We start from the raw sequence: 19134 nt of genomic DNA, 5'->3' as shown, positions 1-19134 counted from the left end.
CGTTCCAAACCATTCAGCTGACAAAGAGTCTCTCCCCCCTCTCCCCCCCTCCTCCTTGAATGTATCATGTCCTGATGTTTAGTGTAAAAGCAAGTTGAAGGAAGTTCTTTCCGTTTGTTTGGGAGATGATTACAGAGCTGGTGATCCCCTTGGTTGTTAAGTGTTGGTGCTCCATTAGCGACAGCGTTAGTTCCTAAGTCACTGGTGCATAATTTAAAAAATATATATAATTACAAATAAATACTTTAAGTAATGAATCCAGGTCACAAGAGTGAACACGCAAAGTGCAAACAATGGTTTAGCTCCCTTGACTAGACACCCAAGACTCGGCCGTTCCTTCAGATGTCAAGATGAGTACGTCCGAGACTCGGCCGTTCCTTCAGATGTCAAGATGAATACGTCCAAGACTCGGTCGTTCCTTCAGATGTCAAGATGAGTACGTCCAAGACTCGGCCGTTCCTTCAGATGTCAAGATGAATACGTCCAAGACTCGGTCGTTCCTTCAGATGTCAAGATGAATACGTCCAAGACTCGGCCGTTCCTTCAGATGTCAAGATGAATACGTCCAAGACTCGGTCGTTCCTTCAGATGTCAAGATGAATACGTCCAAGACTCGGTCGTTCCTTCAGATGTCAAGATGAGTACGTCCTAGACTCGGCCGTTCCTTCAGATGTCAAGATGAATACGTCCAAGACTCGGCCGTTCCTTCAGATGTCAAGATGAATACGTCCAAGACTCAGCCGTTCCTTCAGATGTCAAGATGAATACGTCCAAGACTCGGTCGTTCCTTCAGATGTCAAGATGAGTATGTCCAAGCTCAAACTTCCTGCAGGGGATAAAGGCGGGAGGGGTTTGAACTTAGGACCGTCGTGACCAGTCTGAATCTCATAGCACACATCCAGGCGGGCGGTCAGAATTGACGTCCATGGGGCCTCTGAGAAATCACGTGATAAACGGTTGGGAATGTTATCCTCATTTAACGACTCTATCTTCCGGCTGTTCCACAGTAAATTGTAGCTTAAGGTGTAGGAACCTAAGCTTGGAGATGAAACGGTTATGGAAGTTGTTAACTATACACCCTGTTTTATATTGGGGGGGGGGATAATGACAACTGACCTCATAGATACCTTAACATCCCTAAGAAGACTCTCATTGCATGTCAGAGGGCGGAACTGCTGCAGACCTCCAACATCATCTGAAAATTTCTCAGTGGACACTGATAAAGGGACTACAATGAATTTTGTTTCTCTTTAACGAAACTCGACCCTGGCAGTGCCAGAGAATGAATATTTGTTCGTTTTTCATGTAATAATAATAATAATAATTAATCAGTGATTTTGTGTGTGTGTGTGTTTTAATTGTTTTAAAGTTAATGCAAATGTCTATTTAGTGACATGGTTATTATTATGAATATATTTATGACACGATGACAAGGTATTTATGTAAGTTTATATCTGATTACCTCAGGCTTTCATTGGCTTCGTTTAATTCAGTATGTCCCAGTTTATAAAGCAGTGACAGTTCTTACAAAACTATTATTTCATTACCCTTTATTATTATTTTTTTTTATTTGAACGAAATAATTCGCAAAATATTCAGAATCTCGTCAGCCAGCTAGACCATGTTCATCACTGTTTTTGGTGTTAGTCTAAGGTTATAAAGGGCGCCAGTGGCCATGCACGTGTGACTGTAGGCGTGGGGGTTTGAGGGCGTGGCTTATTGTATTTTTATTCTGGGTCATGGCTGGAAGAAAATTGTTAAAGTTTTCTTTCATTCATTTCTTCATTTTTCAATTTGACCTAAGTACAGAAATAGAAACACTGCTTATTAGTGTTGTACTGAAATGATTATCTGGATACATGTACCTTCGTATTTTTGTATAGAGCTTTCTGGCTCACATTTATTTCCCAACAGAAACAAGACTTTTCTGGTTTTGAAATTGTTGTTTTTATTCTATTAAGAAATTAGAAGAAAAATGTTTTTAAAAATGTGTTAAAATAAAACCGTTTGAGGTTAACTGAGATCGTGTGTATTCTACTATCTATTGTTTTGTCATACGTTATATAGAGTCATTGTAATGACAACATTTACAATAAACATTAATAAAGTTATTGTGGTTTTTGTCTTAGTCTTGGTCTTGATCAGACTTGGTCTTTGTCTTAGTCTTTGTCTTTGTCTTGTTCAGACTTGGTCTTGGTCTCAGTCTGAGTCTTGGTCTTAGTCATAGTCTTAGTCTTAATATACTTAAGTGTTCTTTCTTTTTTTAAATCTAGAGATACATATGTATATAAATCTAGAATTCTCTTTAAAAATCCATTAATTGGCAAATCCTCTTGCAATAAATAAAAACAATTAATTATTCATAACAGATGTGTTTGTTAAATATATTTTTGGTTGTGTATTATGGGATTATCTTTCTGAAGTTCCGCTAGATATGTGCCTGTTGAAATGGCATTGTTTTGAGCAAAACACACAAATGCTGATTTGCAATTTGAATAGTTAATTGCCTCCATGAGTATTCTTTGTATAATCATACCATATACTAAGAGTAAAAACATGTAAGTAAACACTAAACTTGTCTATGTATGTCTATGTATGTCTATGTCTATATCTGTCTATGTATGTCTATGTCTATATATGACTATGTATGTCTATGTCTATATATGACTATGTATGTCTATGTCTATGTATGTCTATATATGTCTATGTATGTCTATGTGTTTCTATCTATGTTTATGTATGTCTACGTATGTCTATGTCTATGCCTATGTATGTCTATCTATGTCTATGTATTGCCTATGTCTACGTATGTCTATGTCTATGCCTATGTATGTCTATCTATGTCTATGTATTGTCTATGTCTATCTATGTCTATGTCTATGTATATCTATGTCTATGTATGTCTATGTCTATGAGTGTCTATGTATGTCTATGCATGTCTATGTCTATGCATGTCTATGTCTATGTCTATGCATGTCTATGTATGTCTATGTCTATGTATGTCTATGTCTATGTATGTCTATGTCTATGTCTATGAGTGTCTATGTATGTCTATGTCTATGTATGTCTATGTCTATGTCTATGAGTGTCTATGTATGTCTATGCATGTCTATGTCTATGCATGTCTATGTCTATGTCTATGCATGTCTATGTATGTCTATGTCTATGTATGTCTATGTCTATGTATGTCTATGTCTATGTCTATGTATGTCTATGTCTATGTATGTCTATGTCTATGTATGTCTATGTCTATGTATGTCTATGTATGTCTATGTCTATGCATGTCTATGTCTATGTCTATGCATGTCTATGTCTATGTATGTCTATGTCTATGCATGTCTATGTCTATGTATGTCTATGTCTATGTATGTCTATGTATGTCTATGTCTATGTATGTCTATGTATGTCTATGTCTATGCCTATGTATGTCTATGTCTAAACCTAAAACAAACTTCTTGTACATCAGACCCTGCATGCAATTTCTCCAGTAGCCTTGTACTTGCAGACCTTTAGGGAGATGCTGATTCACAAGACAGACTACATACCCAGCCAACTTACTTGGTATCACGTGACCTGGGGCTCTGCCAGACAGACAAAAGACAGCTTTAATTTGCCATCGCAAAAAGAGGCGTTCAGGAAATGGGGTGCCCCAAACATTCTCACATCAGCCCATACAACTGTTCGAAGCACTTGGCGCCCTTCGGCAGTTTGATCCTCTACGCTCGATTGTGTCTTTCGCCTCCCCCCGCCCCCTTTACGCACCCTCCCCTTCTCTTATTCTATTTCTTCGTTCAATTCTTTTTTTCTCTCTCTCTCCAAGCCGCTCATTGAACTTCCTCCTCAGACTTTCAAAAAGAAATCCAAAAGGAAAGGGAAAAATCTCTTCTATCTGGAGCTTGACATAATCTTTAAATCCTATTAATAGAAGTGTCAGTACCGGAGTGTGGTCCATGCCTGTAAGAAAGTAGACCACTCAAGATGGTGGTCCTATTGCGAAAAAAAAAATTACTTCACATCAGCTGAAAAAACAACATTAACAACAACAAATACAAACAACAAAATAACAACAACAAAAAAAAAAAGCAAACAACAAGCAACAAAATTTAAAAAAAAAAGTATAGCTGCCTAACCAATGGACCTCTTTCACCAATCGTAAACAAACAACATTTAGCCACGTGATAATATTGAAAAAACAAAGAAAATTACGTTCACGTGACAGCCTTTATGGATTGCGTCATTTGTATAGAAGATATAGAGAACCACGTGGCAAAATGTTGTTTGTCTACAACTGGTGAATGATATCCATTAGTAATCCCCCCCCCCCCCCCCAAGTGTATTACTAAACTCTCACATTTCTAGGAAAATTCTTAGAGCCGTTTTCGAAATGTTGAAGTGTCCAGGTTCCACCTAGTGGTATCACGTGACCTAGTGTACTACTTTTGTACCCATGAAGAGTTTGCAAGCTCATAGGAGGAATTGTTCTAAATGCGCTAAAAGAATAGCATTCTGTTTGGCTGCTCAGTCATTCAGAATTCTCTCGCACTTGTGATAGACAAAAGAAAGAAAATGGGACGCAACATTTGTAATGAGAGGATTATGCCGTTATTATTATTATTACATTTTTTTTATAATTCTAAGAAATTTAAAAAAACAAACAAACGGGAAAATTGGACATATTGGTGTGTTTTTGTAAATTCTGATTGATTGTAGCTAATTTTGGGGCATATTGAGATCGTATTCCGAGATTGACAGTTCAATTAGAAGAACATGGAATCTACTTCGATTTCAAACCTACCTCTCGGTTAAATGCTTCATGGGCTAGTGTTGAGAAAAGTCAGGAGAGGTGCCCCCCAGGAGTCCTCTTAGCAACTGTTGTGACAATGGTATGGAGTGTGTGTCCGTGTTTTGGATGTAACCGAGACCATTCGTTACTGAAGAACTCAACATTGACCTGCGCCGAACTGACCATCTATAGTCCATGTTTAGAGTGCTTCATCAAGACACTGTGAATTTAGGATGGAAACTGGTTTCTAGTGTGTCTTTATACTTGGAGTGCTGCGTGTTCTTGTTTATTTTACAACACTATCCCATACAAATATTCAATGGACCTCATTCACCAATCGTAAACAAACAACATTAAGCCTCGTGATTCCCTATCTCTTCTATACAAATTACGTAATACACAATGGCTATCACGTGACAGTTTTTATCGTTGTTTTATCAATCTTATCACGTGGATATATGTTGTTTGTTTACGATTGGTGAATGAGGTCCATTCTCTAAAGTGGATTAGTGCTACGGCTAAACAAGTTCATATATTTTTATCTACTCTTTGATATTGTTTCACAAAACTTACGTTCGGACCGTTTGGACGTTCAGGTGGGCATCGCAACACGTTCAGCTATTTATTTTGATGACCCTTCCCATTTGTGGATCTTTTCACCGAGGACTTTCACCCATTTTCATTTCACCCGCTTCGGAGCCGTTTTTCCCATGGGCGTAGCCCAAATGTCCTGGACTCGGCTAAGATGGATGTTTGTCTGCTAAGTTAGCAAGCGCAAGACGAAGTATCGGTCAAACTCACATGACATAATTCGCGGCACACACACACACAAAAAAAAGATTGCATAGGCCTACGTTTTAGTTTGTATGTGTGTGTGTCTGCGAGTGTGTGCGTGGGTGTGTGCGAATGTGCGTTACATAGGCCGGGGAGAGGAGGATCTGATGGACAAGGGCGAACGCTTCGCGAGGCTAATTATACTTAGATTTATGATTCGTATCCACATTTGACGTCTTCTGAAGTGTGTTCTTGTGAACGACAATTGTTCAACGGCTTGGTGGTTCAAGTGATAGCTTCTAAATCGCGCCCTTTCAACTCTTACATGACACAGCTTTGAGTAATGACCCTACAGCAAGTAGAGGATGAGGGCGCCAAGGATAAAGTGGTGTTGGATTTGGATGTGGGGGAGTATATGCTCTCTAAATATAGTCTGACATGTCATCTTTGTTTGTTTAGTCATTTGTCTTAAAATACACTTTTGAGAGAAATTCTGAAATCTATTTGCATTGGTTTTGAAAAGAATCTACGAAATGCGCTACTTCTAGAGTTTACAACCTACGTGTTTGTGTGTGTGTGTGGGGGGGGGGGTAAAAGTAAAGTTCCTCTTTCCGACCTTGCAATTTATAGGGCAGATGGTGTTAAGGCCATCTACTTCCTTGGCCAACGGTTAACGAGCAGGGTGTCATGTGGCCAGCACAACGACAAACCGCCTTTACTTTTTCCAACTTAAATCAGGTACCCATTAGAATTGGGTTTACTCAGGGGCGCCCTAAACACCCTGATATTCAAAATCACAGTCTTCACCGAGATTCGAATAGATTCTTATAGATTAACTATTAGTAGTTACTTTGTGTGTGTGTGTGTGTGTGTTTATTTTAAATCCAATCCATCTTAGAAAAATGTAGTCTCTTTTTTTTTTGTGTTGTAGAAAGCAATACTTAGAAATGTGAGGGTAATATAATGAAACCTAAAGAACAATTTTGGAAGCTTGAGATAGAGATTTTGCACTAAATAGACACAATTAACAAGGTCATTGACGTCATATTAAAATATCTTAGTTGCCAACTAAAAAATAAATACTATTTTGCGCTGCAAGCAAACAGAGATCTGAAATTGGATTCTACAGTGCTCCAATGAGCTCACAACTATTAAAACTTTTACATTTTTTTAAATACGCAGTTTATCCATACTTTTACTCACTGACTCTACTTATAACATTCCCCCACAAAATCAAAACTTGACTTACAGCGTTTGAAAATTTGTATTCAAATAAAACTAAAAAGTTCCAACACAAATATTGAATTCTTTGATTCGAGCTCAATGTCATTGGGGGGGGGGGTGGAGGAGCTCATTTTCTCTTCAGTTAAACTTTGAGTCCTATTCCAAAGTGGTGAGATCACGGGCTAGTGTGTTGGACCCAGAACATTTGTTATAGAAGGCCTGAAAACTGACCCGCAACGTCACAACCTGTGGGCCGTTTAGATCAATAGCTCATTGCCACGTTACAGGTCTTTACGACGTGGCAACGAGTTTTTGGTCTGAACTGCCCACAGGTTGTGACGTTGCAGGTTATTGCTCAGGTCCTCTATAACGCTTGGTCTCGATGGGATTATCTTTGTGTGTTTGACCAAGTTGACCAGAGGTAGATTCATCCTGACCTCATGAGTTATTATACAAATGACTCAATTTTACGATACCCAAAATCCTAGAGCTCATGTATGGGCAGGTATCTGTCGGTATCAAGTATCAAGAGTCCTTACTTACAATGATATATAGAAACTGAGAGTTGACCTACACTGTGACATGTTAGACCTACGTAATTTGTTTACCTATGATCACGGGCGTTGGTAACACATACACACAGACTAAAAAAGACTCCAGAACAAACCAAACGATGTTTTAGCGAAGTGTGTCTAGCTACAGTGAGCAATTAGAAGCGAGCATGACGTGAAGAAGATATTCTTATCACCAGGACAAATGCACGTTTATGTGGGCGTAATGAGGATTGTCATGTTAATCCACTGGACATGAAGTCATGGACAGGAACATAACACCAGGGGGCTGAAGATAAACATCTCCTGGGCGCGGTTCATTCTTCCTACTTTTAAGTCGTGACGCTCTATACACTGCCTTACAATTGTTTATCACACTAGGCGAGAAGCCGAGGCAGGCGGAATTTACCTCATATTCTATTCTTATCTTTGTTGTATGTAAATTAATAACTATAGTGCATCATCTTTCTGTATATCTAAGCCAAAGCCCTAACTGACTGACTCACCTATCACTAATTATCACCCTTGGGGGCGAAACAAAAAGTTATTTACACCTGTTATTACTTACCTTGTACTTGGATCACGTGTCAAGGAAATGAAAGTAGGACACGAGTAGAGGGCATGACTTGAGTTAGAGAGAGTAAAGGTGTTTGGTCGTTGTGCTGGCCACAAGATAGTCCACCCAACTCTAGTGGGTACATGGCTTGAGTTAGGGAGAGTAAAGGCGTTTGGTCGTTGTGCTGGCCACAAGATAGTCCACCCAACTCTAGTGGGTACATGACTTGAGTTAGAGAGAGTAAAGGCGTTTGGTCGTTGTGCTGGCCACAAGATAGTCCACCCAACTCTAGTGGGTACATGACTTGAGTTAGAGAGAGTAAAGGCGTTTGGTCGTTGTGCTGGCCACAAGATAGTCCACCCAACTCTAGTGGGTACCTGACTTGAGTTAGAGAGAGTAAAGGCGTTTGGTCGTTGTGCTGGCCACAAGATAGTCCACCCAACTCTAGTGGGTACCTGACTTGAGTTAGAGAGAGTAAAGGCGTTTGGTCGTTGTGCTGGCCACAAGATAGTCCACCCAACTCTAGTGGGTACATGGCTTTAGTTAGGGAGAGTAAAGGCGTTTGGTCGTTGTGCTGGCCACAAGATAGTCCACCCAACTCTAGTGGGTACATGGCTTGAGTTAGGGAGAGTAAAGGCGTTTGGTCGTTGTGCTGGCAACAAGACAACTTGCTCGTAAACCGTTGGCCAAAGAGACAGATGATTTTTACATAATCCCTATAGACCTATAGGTCTGAAAGGGTAACTTTATTTCTTTTAATTATTTATGGTGTATATGTAGTGTTTGTGTGGGGTATATGTAGTGTTTGTGTGGGGTATATGTAGTGTTTGTGTGGGGTATATGTAGTGTTTGTGTGGTATAAATGTAGTGTTTGTGTGGGGTATGTGTAGTGTTTTTGTGCTGTGTATGTAGTGTTTGTGTGGGGTATGTGTAGTGTTTGTGTGGGGTATGTGTAGTGTTTGTGTGGGGTATGTGTAGTGTTTGTGTGGGGTATGTGTAGTGTTTGTGTGGGGTATGTGTAATTTTTGTGGGGTATGTGTAGTGTTTGTGTGGGGTATTCTTGATTGATTTGTGAGTTATAAACTGGCAGGAAGGAGAGAGGGGAGAAGCTTTACGATACGATCTCTCGATGGCTGGTGCGCCTTCCTTTGTAAAATACGAATCCAGTGCAGAATTGAGAATAAAGTACATATCATAGCAGTTAGGAAAAAAAAGTAATTTTTAGAACATTAGACCTACAATTCTCAGTCAATACCCCGATATTCCCAAATGATTCGAACACTGAAAGCTCGGAGTTTACCCACACGTACAGCTACCACACTCCAGACTTAAGAACAGTCATGTTCTAATAACCCTTTTTTTTTTACCCCAGAGACCAATACGAAGTCATAGATGGCGGTACCCTGTAGGTCTATGCACCAAAAAATTTATGGGGCAGATAGATTTGGTCCATGAAGACACCACAAAAAGGTGTAAACTGAAGCATGGTGTCACCTGGTGCGAGACATCGTGTACGTCCACTGCTTGCTTCAATGATTTGTCTTGGTCTGTCTGTCAATTGAGACAGCCCAAAGACACGCACCATTGCTTTCCCACATACAGGACGTCGTCGCCCCATCCATTTTTTTTAACCTCTTTACTTTAAAATGTCTCCGTCAAATATGAAATGCTAGTTATTGTTTATTTATTTAGGCATGTTGGAGTCTAATTTTTAAAGGGGCGCTGGACAATATGCTTGCTGATTAGGAAACTGGTTTTAAACAAGTAACAACTATAGTTGCTTCTGCTGACGTAGTTAGCCAACGGGCCAACTATTTAGTACACTTACACTGGGTGAGAGGCAGGCCTATACTTTCACACTTGACTTCTCACATGGTTTGATCGTTCCAGATCAGCTCTTTCTTTTGTTTATCTTAACAGGTTTTTCCCCTCTGTTTTAACATTGTTTTTTTTTTGTCGTTTTTTTTATTCTATTTTCTCAATGCCCGTTTATCTTCCATTTAATCCTTGTTCTCTTTGTAATCTTTCCTTCTCTCCCCTTTAAAGTCATTGCATCTTAGCACTTTTAAATCTTTCATTCTCTCCCTTTTTTTAACCATTGCCTTCTCTCCTAGTTAAGCATTGGTTCTCTTTATTTTTGCTTCTCTCATCTATTTAATCATTGCTTCCCCCTTTTTAATCATTGCGTCTCCCCCTTATTGCTTCTCTCTCCTATCGCAACTCTCTCCCTTTTTAGCGTCACCCGAAAAGGGGAAAAGACGCTATTAGTTTTGTGTGGCCTGTCTGTCCGTCCCGTTTAGATCTCAGAAACTAGAAGAGAAAATGAAATTCGGACATCATGATATTTTAGATCATTCAAAGTTCGGATGCAACGGCTACTTTTTTCTTTTCCGAAAGTGAACCATCTAATTTTTAAAATGATCTATGCAAGCAGATAAAAAAAAAAAAAAACACCACCACTTTTAAATGAAAAACTTCAAGGGAGGTAAGTCTTTTAAAAAGGTCACAGACTTCTTCATTAGTAAATCAAGCTTCATTCATAGATTCGCGCATTGGTACAAAAAATTTAGGTCACAATGGAAAAAGTATCAATGGATCATTATAAAAAAGATTTTAAGATTTAAAGTCATACGAATTCTACTATTCTAGATCTAAATTATATATCTAGATTCTAGGTCTAGTCTAGATTCTAGTCTAGATTTTAGATATAGCATGGATTCTAGATTTAGTTCTAGATTTTGATTTTTTTTTACAATTTTATTAATTTAAACCACCAAAACAAGATTATGGCTTAAATATTTCTGGTCCGTTGGTCAATTGGTCCATTGGTGACGTCGATGGCGGCCGCCTCTGAGCTTGTGTGATAAAACAAACTCTCTTTGTAATCTTGTTTATCTTTATTTTTTTTTAATCTTCTTTCTCTTTCTATTAAAAACATTTTTTTTTTCAATTTTTTAAAATCATCGCCTCTTTCCCAGCCCCCTTGTGTATCTCTGAACATTTTGAGGCCTATTTTTTTAAAATAAATAATCTCTCCAGTGTTACTATGTTAATAATCTTTTTAAAATAAATGTACAAGCAAAAAAACAACGATTAAAGCCCATAATACTTTGATTATTTGTGCTTCTACTATTGCATTATTACAATTGATAGAATGTTCAAAGGAAATAGACTAGCTATCTTAGCACGATAATACCATCCTCTCATTCCACCTACATCTGTCCATTAGTCTGTTGGGGCACCACACATGATATGTCGACCCTCTTTCTCCATTCTTCTCTGTCTTATACGTTGATAAATCTCTTTCAATGACAGGCCCGTCCATTCTTTAATGTTGTCTTCTCAAAGCTTTCTCTGTCTGCCTCTTCTCTTTTTCCTGGTACTGTTCTAGGTAGAAATGTCTTTGTGAGTCAGGTGGACCTGGTTATACGGCCTTAAACTTTTTTTTGTCTGTGGTTAGCAGGTCATCGTGTACACCGTTGTGTTCCTATTTCTTCGTTTGTGATGCGGTCTTTGGGATAGTATTCTTTTAGAGCATCTCGAGTCCAGTGCTTGGCTCACTCTTGTCTCTAGTTCTGCAGTTAGTGTCCAAGAGTCGCACGCTTGCGAACAACAAATTTAGTAAAAAGTAAATTATAACAGTTATTAAGTCTATCTCTCAACACGCCTTGTAAAGAAATGACCTAGAATAGACAAAGTCTGTCTGACTGTCTCTCAACAGGGAAGTAGCCAACAGACCTAGTATAAACTATCTCCTAAAAGACCAAATAGACTAGACATAGAGTCTATCTCCAGACCAAATAGACTAGACATAGAGTCTATCTCCAGACCAAATGGATTAGACATAGAGTCTATCTCCAGACCAAATGGTTTAGACATAGAGTCTATCTCCAGACCAAATAGACTAGACATAGAGTCTATCTCCAGACCAAATGGATTAGACATAGAGTCTATCTCCAGACCAAATGTTTTAGACATAGAGTCTATCTCCAGACCAAATAGACTAGACATAGAGTCTATCTCCAGACCAAATGGACTAGACATAGAGTCTATCTCCAGACCAAATGGTTTAGACATAGAGTCTATCTCCAGACCAAATAGACTAGACATAGAGTCTATCTCCAGACCAAATGGATTAGACATAGAGTCTATCTCCAGACCAAATGGTTTAGACATAGAGTCTATCTCCAGACCAAATGGACTAGACATAGAGTCTATCTCCAGACCAAATGGATTAGACATAGAGTCTATCTCCAGACCAAATGGTTTAGACATAGAGTCTATCTCCAGACCAAATGGACTAGACATAGAGTCTATCTCCAGACCAAATGGATTAGACATAGAGTCTATCTCCAGACCAAATGGACTAGACATAGAGTCTATCTCCAGACCAAATGGACTAGACATAGAGTCTATCTTCAGACCAAATGGACTAGACATAGAGTCTATCTTCAGACCAAATGGACTAGACATAGAGTCTATCTTCAGACCAAATGGACTAGACATAGAGTCTATCTTCAGACCAAATGGACTAGACATAGAGTCTATCTTCAGACCAAATGGACTAGACATAGAGTCTATCTTCAGACCAAATGGACTAGACATAGAGTCTATCTTCAGACCAAATGGACTAGACATAGAGTCTATCTTCAGACCAAATGGACTAGACATAGAGTCTATCTTCAGACCAAATGGACTAGACATAGAGTCTATCTTCAGACCAAATGGACTAGACATAGAGTCTATCTTCAGACCAAATGGACTACACATAGAGTCAATCTCCAGACCAAATGGACTAGACATAGAGTCTATCTTCAGACCAAATGGACTAGACATAGAGTCTATCTTCAGACCAAATGGACTACACATAGAGTCAATCTCCAGACCAAATGGACTAGACATAGAGTCTATCTTCAGACCAAATGGACTAGACATAGAGTCTATCTTCAGACCAAATGGACTAGACATAGAGTCTATCTTCAGACCAAATGGACTAGACATAGAGTCTATCTTCAGACCAAATGGACTAGACATAGAGTCTATCTTCAGACCAAATGGACTAGACATAGAGTCTATCTTCAGACCAAATGGACTAGACATAGAGTCTATCTTCAGACCAAATGGACTAGACATAGAGTCAACCTTAGCGATGCGTTTTCATTTCGGATTAGTTCTTTCGGATTGTCCGTCCAACATGGCGTGACCATCAACCAAGTTTTATGCTGTCGTAATCTCATCAAATGTCCACCGCCCCCTTTTTTTTTTTGAGCTTCTTGGACCGCTTAGCAGCTTAGATACGTCACGTGGTGTAAGAACATTAAAATGAGCTTTGTTAAGGGACCTGGTTTTAAAGTTGTTTAAATATTGCATGTCACCACGTCTCACTCTTATCTATCACACTGTTTATATGCTTTGTGTGGGGAAGGGGGGGAGGCTATTTACTTTTAAAAGTAAGATTAACATTTTAAAGAATAGCAAAGTCGCAGAACAGAGAACAGTGCAAAAAGAACCAATTACTTATTATAGAAAAAAATAAGGGAGGGGGAGAAGTACTATGACTATTTATAGTCAAACAAGATACTGAAGTCTGGTAGATTACTTAAGACCGGAAGTGTATACTAGCAAAAGAAATACCTAAGCTGAACTAGATCTTTCTACACACCCAATTAAAACCCCAGTCTACAAATCCAATAAAATACCAGTCAATACACACCAATGTAACCACCGGTCGACACACTTCTCTACACACCAATGCAACCACCGGTCGACACTACACTTCTCTACACACCAATGTAACCACCGGTCGACACTACACTTCTCTACACACCACAACTTTAACACCAGCATATACCTTAATCCTTAATATGTACAGTGTACACAATTTTAACACCAGCCTATACCTTAATCCTTAATATGTACAGTGTACACAATTTTAACACCAGCCTATACCTTAATCCTTAATATGTACAGTTTACACAACTTTAACACCAGCCTATACCTTAATCCTTAATATGTACAGTGTACACAACTTTAACACCAGCCTATACCTTAATCCTTAATATGTACAGTGTACATAACTTTAACACCAGCCTATATCTTAATCCTTAATATCTACGGTGTACACAACTTTAACACCAGCCTATACCTTAACCCTTAATATGTACAGTGTACACAACTTTAACACCAGCCTATACCTTAATCCTTAATATGTACGGTGTACACAACTTTAACACCAGCCTATACCTTAATATTTACACAAGTTGAAACACCAGTTTTATACACAAATGGAAACACCAACCTTTATCTTAATCCTTAATCTGTACAGTTTACACAAGTTAAACACCAGCCTATACCTTAATCCTTAAACTGTACACAAGCTGAAACACCAGTTTTATAAAAAAAAATTGAACCACCAGCCTATACCTTAATCCATAATCCGTACATAAGTTGTACGTATTTCTAGGCTCCCTTAGTGTATTGTTATAAACTATAACACACAGTCTACTGTTAATTATGTATAAGACACAGTCTACTGTTAATTATGTATAAGACACAGTCTACTGTTAATTATGTATAAGACACAGTCTACTGTTAATTATGTATAAGACACAGTCTACTGTTAATTATGTATAAGACACAGTCTACTGTTAATTATGTATAAGACACAGTCTACTGTTAATTATGTATAAGACACAGTCTACTGTTAATTATGTATAAGACACAGTCTACTGTTAATTATGTATAAGACACAGTCTACTGTTAATTATGTATAAGACACAGTCTACTGTTAATTATGTATAAGACACAGTCTACTGTTAATTATGTATAAGACACAGTCTACTGTTAATTATGTATAAGACACAGTCTACTGTTAATTATGTATAAGACACAGTCTACTGTTAATTATGTATAAGACACAGTCTACTGTTAATTATGTATAAGACACAGTCTACTGTTAATTATGTATAAGACACAGTCTACTGTTAATTATGTATAAGACACAGTCTACTGTTAATTATGTATAAGACACAGTCTACTGTTAATTATGTATAAGACACAGTCTACTGTTAATTATGTATAAGACACAGTCTACTGTTAATTATGTATAAGACACAGTCTACTGTTAATTATGTATAAGACACAGTCTACTGTTAATTCTCAATAACAATCACATAAATAAGTAGTATCTTAGACAATAAAAAAACAACTTTTTAAAAAAATATTAAACCTCTCTCTGACCAAAACCTATCTGACCTGTCAGGGGCGTAACTCCTGCGCAGGTTAATTCATCATTTGAGACGTCGCTGGATTGAATACGTCATGCTTGAAGAGGAGATACAACAGTAATCAGGTTTTAAAAGCTAACGCAAGTCAGCCCTCTTGTGGTGTAGTCTCCCCCCCCCCCTTTTTTTTTTCTCTCAACCACAATCTTCAACTCTCCGTTTTTTTCCCCCGTACAGCTTTAAGTACCGTGAATAATGTCAACCAAAAGTTAACCAACCCCCACCCTATCTTACGCACACACGCACACTTTCTTTTAGAGCTAGATCAGCATCATTGAAAACTTGTCTAGTGTTCTTCAATAGCGTGCTGACGTTTGAATCTAATTGAACTAGTTATAAATATGTCAAGATCATTTAAAATAATTTCTTATGAAATGATCCATATAATCTATAACTATCTCCTCTTTTATTTTGAATATATAAATCTAGTGAAACTATTTGAAGTAGGTGTTACATTACTTTAGACGACGATTGGTTGTAATAAAAAATAATTTTAAACTTTCATAAATTCTCTCTTGAAGAATCGAATATATATGTTTAATGACATGTCCTATTAATTGACAGATCTACATTTAGTATAGTATTTTTTAAATACAAAGCTTATATCAACTCTGTCTGGTAAAAAGTTAGTACACGGTATTTCTCCGACACCCAATTTCGGATCAAGCTGAAATAGTGCACAATTATTTCTTTTATTTGAAAACAAAAGTATCAATAAAAAATACTAAATAGTTAATTAATTATTGGTAATTACTTGTTTTGTTTGGTATCTCGAACAAGGGAAAGACATTTTTTTTTATTGAAGTCGTGGTATAGATCGCCGCTTTAAAGTTAGTTTGAAACAAAGAATAAATAACTATACAGTCTTCTATTTTGATAAGCACCTCACTAGCAGAGTGGTTATTATGTCCGCTAGAGGAGGCTTGAGTCATAAATTCGAAATCAATTCAGATTAATTATTGTTGGTCTAGATCTATTACAAATTTAATTACATGACTGATCCAAACTAATTGATACCATTAAACCTCGTTTAAGCTTTGTATAACTTCATTGTACTAGGTACAAAGTGGAGACAAAAAATGTTTCCTAGTGTGTTGTCTGAAAGGCGAAAGAAAAAAAAGGTCTATTAAGTAAAGAAGGTAAATACGACTACCTAGAAGGAATCACTTGACTAGATATTGATAAGAAGGAATCACTTGACTAGATATTGATAAGAAGGAATCACTTGACTAGATATTGATAAGAAGGAATCACTTGACTAGATATTGATAAGAAGGAACCACTTGACTAGATATTGATAAGAAGGAACCACTTGACTAGATATTGATAAGAAGGAATCACTTGATTAGATATTGATAAGAAGGAATCACTTGACTAGATATTGATAAGAAGGAATCACTTGACTAGATATTGATAAGAAGGAATCACTTGACTAGATATTGATAAGAAGGAATCACTTGACTAGATATTGATAAGATGGAATCACTTGACTAGATATTGATAAGAAGGAATCACTTGACTAGATATTGATAAGAAGGAATCACTTGACTAGATATTGATAAGAAGGAATCACTTGACTAGATATTGATAAGAAGGAACCACTTGACTAGATATTGATAAGAAGGAACCACTTGACTAGATATTGATAAGAAGGAATCACTTGATTAGATATTGATAAGAAGGAATCACTTGACTAGATATTGATAAGAAGGAATCACTTGACTAGATATTGATAAGAAGGAATCACTTGACTAGATATTGATAAGAAGGAATCACTTGACTAGATATTGATAAGAAGGAATCACTTGACTAGATATTGATAAGAAGGAATCACTTGATTAGATATTGATAAGAAGGAATCACTTGACTAGATATTGATACGAAGGAATCACTTGATTAGAAATTGATAAGAAGGAACCACTTGACTATATATTGATAAGAAGGAATCACTTGACTAGATATTGATAAGAAGGAATCACTTGACTATATATTGATAAGAAGGAATCACTTGACTAGATATTGATAAGAAGGAATCACTTGATTAGATATTGATAAGAAGGAATCACTTGACTAGATATTGATAAGAAGGAATCACTTGACTAGATATTGATAAGAAGGAATCACTTGACTAGATATTGATAAGAAGGAATCACTTGACTAGATATTGATAAGAAGGAATCATTTGACTAGATATTGATAAGAAGGAATCACTTGACTAGATATTGATAAGAAGGAATCACTTGACTAGATATTGATAAGAAGGAATCACTTGACTAGATATTGATAAGAAGGAATCACTTGACTAGATATTGATAAGAAGGAATCACTTGACTAGATATTGATAAGAAGGAACCACTTGACTAGATATTGATAAGAAGGAACCACTTGACTAGATATTGATAAGAAGGAATCACTTGATTAGATATTGATAAGATAAGAAGGAATCACTTGACTAGATATTGATAAGAAGGAACCACTTGACTAGATATTGATAAGAAGGAATCACTTGATTAGATATTGATAAGAAGGAATCACTTGACTAGATATTGATAAGAAGGAATCACTTGATTAGAAATTGATAAGAAGGAACCACTTGACTAGATATTGATAAGAAGGAATCACTTGACTAGATATTGATAAGAAGGAATCACTTGACTAGATATTGATAAGAAGGAATCACTTGACTAGATATTGATAAGAAGGAATCACTTGACTAGATATTGATAAGAAGGAATCACTTGACTAGATATTGATAAGAAGGAATCACTTGACTAGATATTGATAAGAAGGAATCACTTGACTATATATTGATAAGAAGGAATCATTTGACTAGATATTGATAAGAAGGAATCACTTGACTAGATATTGATAAGAAGGAATCACTTGACTAGATATTGATAAGAAGGAATCACTTGACTAGATATTGATAAGAAGGAATCACTTGACTAGATATTGATAAGAAGGAATCACTTGACTAGATATTGATAAGAAGGAATCACTTGACTATATATTGATAAGAAGGAATCATTTGACTAGATATTGATAAGAAGGAATCACTTGACTATATATTGATAAGAAGGAATCACTTGACTAGATATTGATAAGAAGGAATCACTTGACTATATATTGATAAGAAGGAATCACTTGACTAGATATTGATAAGAAGGAATCACTTGATTAGATATTGATAAGAAGGAATCACTTGACTAGATATTGATAAAGCTGACAAAACGTCTGGTTGAGATGATGGTAGAAAACAAAAGTCATTTGATCATGTTAAACAAGACTTCAGTACAATACATTTGTGTGTCTGAACTATAAACACATATATCGCCATTAGGTGCTTATTAACATAATAATTCATTGCACCGCCTCTGAAGTAGTCAAACATTTTTTTTTTATGAAATACTTTGTAAGCCGAGTTGTCAACGTTCACTTTGTCTTGGTTTCATTTTCTGTCCTCCTTGGTGAGGTGTTATCTCTTTTATTGTCCTCCTTGGTGAGGTGTTAACTCTTTTATTGTCCTCCTTGGTGAGGTGTTATCTCTTTTATTGTCCTCCTTGGTAAGGTGTTATCTCTTTTATTATCCTACTATGTGTTTCAACTTTTCATTTAAAGCTCCAGAGGGTCTCACGGCGTTTTTTTTTTTTGCTCAACGTAAGACAATTGATAAGAACAAAAGTAAAGTTTGAAGTGCGATATAAAAAAAGGTTCAAAGTAGAGAATGTAAATTTTTGTTTTCTTTATTGGAAGATGTTTTAGAAATTATCCTTTCATTATATAAGTTAAGACAACTGATTAGAACATTATTATATTGGTTTTGTATTTAAGAAGAAATTAAAGTAATATGTCCATACAATAGTAGCATTGAAGGGTTTAGGAATTATTTTGATTCTGTTTCGCTGTTTCGTGTAGCTAGTTTTACTCACTCAATGTTTCAGCTCCTTTCATTTATCATGAAGA

The sequence above is a fragment of the Biomphalaria glabrata genome, chromosome 6 (genome assembly GCF_947242115.1).
Source record: "Biomphalaria glabrata chromosome 6, xgBioGlab47.1, whole genome shotgun sequence".
Classification (NCBI taxonomy): domain Eukaryota; kingdom Metazoa; phylum Mollusca; class Gastropoda; family Planorbidae; genus Biomphalaria; species Biomphalaria glabrata.
The sequence above is the reverse complement of the archived record's forward strand: the minus strand, read 5'-3'. Positions refer to the sequence as shown.